We start from the raw sequence: 8,421 nt of genomic DNA, 5'->3' as shown, positions 1-8,421 counted from the left end.
CCGTTAAAACTTTCAGAAATTTATGCGCGAGAAATTAAATTCAGCTCGATATCTATATTCTCATTCGTCGAGAGTAAAAATTTTTCTCTTTCGTCCTCTTTATAATTATTCGATGTATTTAGCCAGCTGATCCTTTTTTGCAATATCCATTATTGGAACAATGCTAGTTTCTTGCATCATGCGAAAAGCTGTTCGCAGGACAGGTCTCTGCAAGGACGCCGGTAAATTGTGTTTGTTACGGTGGAAACCAGTAAAAACGTATGACGAGGCTGCGGTGAAATGAAATTTCGCCACAGGATACCAGCTGTGCCAACCGGTGAGATAATGGCGGTTGGCAATGTAATACTCAACAGCTGTTCGATTTACACTATACTTTTACTTATCCAACAAAATCGGGGACGATTTCTTTAGAATTGCAACAACGTAGGCAGGCAGCGCATTCAGCGTTATTGAATATACTTGATAAGATCCATATATAAAAATATATATGTATGTGTCTGCATAAAACAATATACATGTTTTATATGAGAAAAAGAATGTTCATGTAATATATTTCATGACAAACAATATTTTTTTATGAATAATTCAATTTTCTTTATCTAAATTTAATCGAGTATTACATTTTTTGTAGAGTTAAATGTTTAATATCTCCATTAAATATTTTCATAATGTATTAAGTAAAAAAGTTTATTAAAGAAAAATTTATTTAAAATGATGCGTTAATAAATACAATTATGTTATTCATATATTTACATTCTGAAAATATTTAATTCGTTAAAACTCCTACTTTTTCATCATTTATAAAGCTTGAAAAATGCAAAACTTGACAATTAGCTTGGAAACTATTTTTGCGCGTGACTCGACATTATTTTTAAGGAAATATTATCTCAGTTTCCAGCGAAATTACGTATGCCAACTGCAGTCAGTTATTATTGCAGCCATAACGCGATAAAAACAGCTTTAATATTTTTGTCACAGCGCAGTGACAAGTAACCTCGCCAATTCTAAATTTAATTCCGTTTTGCTCCGAGAGCAGCATTCTCTGGAAAACATGTATCGCGTTCCAAAAACTCCCCTCGCAAATCTCATTCCTCGAACTTGTCGGCGCGCTTTTCCGTCGCTTCTTTATGCAAGTTAAGACAGTTACATTCCGCTGTTTCACCGCAAAAGTAAGACGACGTGTCCGGGAGAGTGGTAATTGCGGCGTAATTTTGGATTTCACACAAAAGTGTCGCGTCGGCGAAAAGCATGCCGGAAGCGAGAGCACGTTTGCGAAGCCCGTTCTCGCATTATTCTTAATCGTGTCAGATCGCGTTCTATCTTCCGGCGAAATCTTGCGCTCGCTGTACACCAAAATCACGATGGTTAGCGTAGTTTTCGGTCGCGCGCAGTCCCCGCGTTATTTCGAGCGGCTCGAGTGGAAGTAATCGCGATGAGCTCCGGCGCGGCTGAGTACACTCGCGACGGTACTAACTTGCATCTCTCACGCGCGCGCTCGGTTACTTTGATTTCTACTCTATTCTCACTGCGCACATATTTAAGCCGCGCGCTGCAGCCATGTGTGATCCTGACTTTTATTTATCTCTGATATGTATCTCATCAAGATATTGTTTTGTCCCTCGTAGCAAGTGCTTCTTCGAACGGTGCGCGAACATGCAGCAAATTTCATTTAATGTGTCAAATTGTATATATACATAAATGCGGAATTTCATATATCTCTGGTAAAAATATTTTAAAAATATAATATAAATGTGAAATAAAAAATTGTAATCAAGAGACACGGTAGTGTCTCGCGACCAGTTAAGGGCGTAGCCGAGACACCGTGTATCTTAACGCGAGTCGGACATTTGAGTCTTTATAATATTTCGAATTCTCAATAACGGCTGAAGCAATCGAGTTTATACTAGACTTAATCGATAGATTGAGTTTGAATTATATATAAAAGTGTCTTTATTTCTGCTCTACGTGATTTGTAAGCAGAGATATAATTGCAAAGTCGAAATATGAAAAATTTCTTTTAAGAACGTCCCCGTCATCATTATTATTATCATCATCGACCACGCAAACATAGTAGTATCGTGCTACACGTATTCACACGTATACAACACATGCGCACACATATATCACACGTACACAACACATGAATAGATGCATGTATTGGAAATGTCCGTCTCGCACGTTTTACAACAGACGGCGATAGTTGCCCTCCGCTATATTGACAGCGTGCGGGGTTAGATATTTTCAATTTTCAATTTCAATTTTTACATTCAATTTTAATGTTATTATTTGCAAATTTATTGTCATAATAATTTATGTGCAAGTTTACAGTCTGTGATACAAAATCAGATATTTTGCTATTATTTCAATAATATTTCAATTATATAAATGCCTATGTATGAGTATGCATATATTTTTAATAATTTTCTTAATTAGCTTCTATATTTTTTTCAGTTGTACATCAAGCAGGTAGCATTATCAGCTCACTTGTGAGCATGGGTTGGGCAATGGCTAGTTATCATCGCAGCATTCGATTAGCTTAACAAGATAAATCTAATATCAGTGCTATAGGAACCATTTTACAATTTTTCTGGCATTTTCTTATTGCAGGTACATATATATCCAATAATTAATATACAAAATTAAATATTATTCATCACACACTTTGTATCAAAATAATATATTTTTTAAAATTTATTTAATCATTTTTATCATTGTGATTGTAGTGGCAAGGATCTTATTGCTCAGTGTCATTGCAAGCATCTGGCCTGTATATACCATAATATATTGCGTAATACATTGGCTAAGTATGACAATATAGGATTTTGATAGATTCCCATGGAATATTGGAATTTTGTCGGACTTACAGTCATCCACCACATATGCAGCCTACAATTAAAGAACGCATTTATTCCATATGATTTGCTTCCGTTATTGGAATATTTAAAATAAAAATTTTATTAATAAATTTCGATGAAATAATTTATAAGAGGTTGAAGAAACTATGAAACAAATTCAGTCTCATAAAAGGGTAGTTGGAACAATAGTGGTGAATGCAGAAGGTATTACATGAGATCATTGACATGATTTACTTGTAGTTGTAAACAAAAATTTATAAAATTATCTGTTTTAGGTATTCCTATAAAGTCAACATTAGATAATACGACAACAGTTCAATACGCAGGTTTGATAAGTCCAATTGTCAGATAAAGCTCGTTCTGTCGTACGTGACTTGAATCCAACAAATGATTTAACTTTCTTGCGCATACGTAGCAAAAAACATAAAATTATGATGGCACCAGATAAAGAATTCATATTAATAGTACAAAATCCAGTTGATTGATATTTAAAAGAAACAAAAATATATTTCAAAGTTAAGATTTATTTCTTTGGTTGTTAATTTAATCTGTATGCTACATTGTGGATGTTAATATCTATTCAATTAAATAAAGAAAAATAAAGAATAAAGCTTAAAAATTATACAAAATGCAGTATTTAATTACTAATCTAACAAATTATGAACTTTTAGAGTTTTTAAATAGTGCTTTCTTCTTTGGTAACAATATTATATTTTTAAGTTTGATAATTATGAAAATATGTATATATAGTAATTCATGGCATGTTTATTTTTGTATTTAATACAATTATAAATGTACATTTCTCATCAATAAAATATCACAGTATCTTTTTTATAATTTAATTTAATATTGAGATTGTTTTTATTCAGTGGAAAAAAAATGTGTAGTTGGTCCCTATTAATTATACATACATATAAGAGTGTCGCACAAATAATTCTATGCAGTCTTTTTAAGATAATATAAAAATACTTATAAATATAATCAATTAAAATACATATAATCAAAATTGTATGTATTAAAATTCAATAGCATATAAAAAAGATTTTTTGAAATTATATATATATAATAAAAATCCAACATTTTATATATATATATATATATATATATAATATAAATATATATTTATTTATTGTATATCATAAATATATATTTATTTATTTATATTTACCTATCTTTTTTTTATATATATGGTAGAAATACAATGTGAGTTATTTTATTTTGCAAAATTTTTGAAAGTTAAACTATACAATGAAATTATTTCATATAATACCGAGATTCTTTTCATAATAAAGATTAAGAGAGAGTTAGATTTTATCATAAGATTTATAAAAGTCATAAGATAAGGTTAATTGCATATTGTATAATTTATCTCTCATTTTTTAAAGTAAATAAATATCAAAGTTACATTGCTTGAACTGGTGCGTTTGAAGTATGTTGTCTTTTTGAGGGATGCAAGACAATATAGTACAAAAGCATTGCTGTAATTCCCAAGAAAAAGGAAATGATACAAATAATAAGATTATATTAAAGTACTAAGCCTCTTTAACTGCAGGAGGACAAGCATATTGCCATAATAAATTTGCTGCAATATTTTCAAAAAAACAGATAACATAGAAAGATAGATGTTTTCAAAATGTTTTGCTATCTACAGCATTGAGATATATAAAAATGTGCACTATGCCAATAACGGAAGCAAATAATATGGAATAAATGCGTTCTTTAATTGTAGGCTGCATATGTGGTGGATGACTGCAAGTCCGACAAAATTCCAATATTCCATGGGAATCTATCAAAATCCATATTGTCATACTTAGCCAATGTATTACACAATATATTATGGTATATACAGGCCAGATGCTTGCAATGACACTGAGCAATAAAATCCTTGCCACTACAATCACAATGATAAAAATGATTAAATAAATTTAAAATAAATTTTTAAAAATATATTATTTTGATACAAATTGTGTGATGAATAATATTTAATTTTGTATATTAATTATTGGATATATATGTACCTAAAATAAGAAAATGCCAGAAAAATTGAATTTGCTTATTTATTTAAAGATGCTTATCATATACAAAAATGAATGATATAATCTCTAAAAACTCACCTTTAAAAAAAGGTAAAAAAAGGCGACCAGTTAAGGGCACACCATTAACAAAAATTATCCATTGCAAACCCATGTACAATAGAATTGTATGAAAAATTATCGATTATAAACCAATGTACAATCGTAACAAAAGTAATGAAATAAAAAAAAAATTGCGCCAAGTGAAAGTAGAAACTTGTACCAGTGGAAAATTAAAGTTGCAGACATATATAGAGTCGTATAATGAATCAATAAAAATTTAAATTTGCAAATGTAGAATTGTACCATAAAAAACTTATCTTTTAAAAAAAAGATAAACAAGATGCCAAGTCCATGCTCCATGTGAAAAAGTGTTAAACAAAAAAGTATTTTTAAGTAAAAAAATCTATCAATTGACAAAAATTTATGTTCTAAAATTAATATCTCTACAAAAAGTAATGTCCAATTATTGCGCGAATAAATAAACATTTTTATAAAAAATTAAAATTTAAAAACTTATGCAAATTTAAAATTAATATAAAATAAAAAGAAATAAAAAAATTTTAGTTAAAAAAACTGGGCGCGCTGCTAAATAATATTCTAATGATATTAAAATTAATTGTTACTTTTAAACTCATTGCAGCGCGCCCAGTTTTTTTAACTAAAATTTTTTTATTTCTTTTTATTTTATATTAATTTTAAATTTGCATAAGTTTTTAAATTTTAATTTTTTATAAAAATGTTTATTTATTCGCGCAATAATTGGACATTACTTTTTGTAGAGATATTAATTTTAGAACATAAATTTTTGTCAATTGATAGATTTTTTTACTTAAAAATACTTTTTTGTTTAACACTTTTTCACATGGAGCATGGACTTGGCATCTTGTTTATCTTTTTTTTTAAAAGATAAGTTTTTTTATGGTACAATTCTACATTTGCAAATTAAAATTTTTATTGATTCATTATACGACTCTATATATGTCTGCAACTTTAATTTTCCACTGGTACAAGTTTCTACTTTCACTTGGCGCAATTTTTTTTTTATTTCATTACTTTTGTTACGATTGTACATTGGTTTATAATCGATAATTTTTCATACAATTCTATTGTACATGGGTTTGCAATGGATAATTTTTGTTAATGGTGTGCCCTTAACTGGTCGCCTTTTTTTACCTTTTTTTAAAGGTGAGTTTTTAGAGTATAATTTACTAGTATAAATATTCCAATAAATTCTATCAATTTAATTGACCCAAACTAGCAATTTAGTTATTTGAAAGACTTTATATAAATGTCAAATAATAAAATAATTGTTATAAATGATTTTTTATTTAATAATTTTTTATTAAATTTTTTGACGCAGATGTAGAACGTAATATAATTGTTTTGGATAGCATATGTTATTTTTTTTGCTATAGCTACACATTTTATAATTTCTATATGCCAATCTATCTCCAATATCTTGTCAGTCTAGATTGAAAATTGAATTACGCATTTCATCGCATCGAAACTTGCGTATACGAAACATATTCCGTGTCTCGTCTTAATCGTATCGCTCAAATCAACTGTGCAAGTGTGTTAGGCGTAATAGGACATATCTAACTAAAGTTGCTTGAACAGTAAGCCTTGGCAGCGCATTACATGTTCCGAAATTTTGGATTGCTTCCGATAGTGACCGCTGGGTTTACAGTTACCTTCCAGTATTTGAACTTTCAAACCAATGTTTTATGTCGCTTACAGAAAGCACTATTCAAAAGGGCACGAATTTTATCGTTGTACTCGCGTCTCCGTACTGCTAATGCGTTCGTTTGCACGTTTCATTAAGCTATTAATTGGCCTGTAACAAGGACTATTAAGTTTATCCAACCACGATCGTATCGATTCTGTCGATAGCACTGTCCGATATTCTGTTATGTTGTACAACTGCCAAATCTGTGGATTTACATCGGAAGAAATTAATTATGCACGCTAAGTCGTCCTACATGTATGAGTGACACATTACATGGAAACACAATTCATATTCCTGCACACAACAGCATCTTGATTTAATGCTTTACTTAAACAAATCCGGGATGTAATCTCTTTTTGAGGATCCTAAAATTCAGCGGAGCATTATTATTCCGATGCTTCAATCGGAAGTGAGAGAGTAGCATCAATTATTAAACTGAATCACCATAAGTTCTCATTTCCCATTTTGTGATATTATGGACATCATCCCATGTAAGATAAGATTTACGTATGCTTGTATCACTTTAACGAATGACATAATACAATGCGCCGAGGGACGCTATCTTTCTGACGTTTACTCGCAGCTGTCTTCCTTTTCTCGGCGCAAATTTTTAATCGCGCCGTCATAAATATCGGAATATACGGCCCCAGACACATTTATTATTGCTGATCTAACGAGAAAACCGATGCGCCGCGTTAACCGCGTGTTTGTGCGACCGATACTGATTTGCTGTGAGATTCGAAACCCGGTGCGGTTTTAATCTAGAAATTGCGGATAACATCGCTTCTCGATAAAACCCCTGCCGTGCGAAAGATCGATTATTACGTCGTAAATGGCTCTTGCTGGAAAAATATCGCGTCTGGACGTTTCTCGGATTTCTATGTACTTTACTTATAAGCTCCGCTGACGAAAAATTTTAGCATATTCCCTTTACTGTAAGCTCAAATTGATCAGGACAATATGATATTAAATTGTTTAAAATACTACATGTTGTGTATATATTATTATTCATCACGGTTTACATTTATGTTAATATGAATATGTATATATTCACACTATATAATCATATTAGTAATAGAATTTATCGTTTATATAATGTAACTTTTATAAATTCTTATGAATTAAGCGTGTGAGTAATATTACACAATTGTAAAATCATAATTTGTGCATAATTCTTTACGCAATAAATGGAACGTCTGCGAACTGGCGCTTTCAAGTATTATGTAATTTTCATGGACTTTGTCAAAGTACAAGCGCTCATCCTGTTTAATCTCCTTTTCCTCTAATTTCATCAACAAGCGATTTCTTTCCACGAAGGTACTAATGCAGTTTGCACGTTTTAATGGCTACGAGACAGATTAAATGTTATGGACACCCCGTAGTTAGCGAATTATCCTATACGCCGATACGCGAATCGATGACGGTTGCAAAGGAAATGTAGTATTGGAATATTATTGATATATCGCATCTCTCGTTGCTTGTAATTGAATTCGAATATCGAGCTCGGCTGAGAAACCCGTTCGACGAGAACGCGATTGTGAATGAGCGTAGATAATAAACGGACGCTTCTCGCATTGGCGATCGCGGATGGAGAATTAGCGTATTAATTATATTAATGCTGGGATGAGAGAGATACAATACTTCACTAACTCTACAAACGAAAGCAAACTAAGGGCGTTGCATTGGTTTGTATAAATCATGCATACGCGTTGCACTCGTGCAGAAAACTGAATTACGATTCGTCATTTTACACGACACCATTTAT

The 8,421-nt window shown here is 31.0% G+C and overlaps 1 long non-coding RNA gene across 1 annotated transcript; it reads left to right on the top strand.

Moving 5' to 3' along the window:
• Nucleotides 1-2,153: 2,153 nt before the first annotated feature.
• Nucleotides 2,154-2,812, top strand: LOC146721004 (uncharacterized). Its single transcript, XR_014925815.1, has 3 exons — nucleotides 2,154-2,230; nucleotides 2,452-2,607; nucleotides 2,724-2,812. It is a non-coding gene; the product is annotated as an uncharacterized LOC146721004 (long non-coding RNA).
• Nucleotides 2,813-8,421: the final 5,609 nt, after the last annotated feature.

This window comes from Nylanderia fulva, unplaced genomic scaffold, assembly GCF_048542155.1.
Source record: "Nylanderia fulva isolate GAGA-0341 unplaced genomic scaffold, ASM4854215v1 Scaffold568, whole genome shotgun sequence".
NCBI classification, from domain to species: Eukaryota; Metazoa; Arthropoda; class Insecta; order Hymenoptera; family Formicidae; genus Nylanderia; species Nylanderia fulva.
This window is presented reverse-complemented; position numbering and strand designations above follow the sequence as displayed.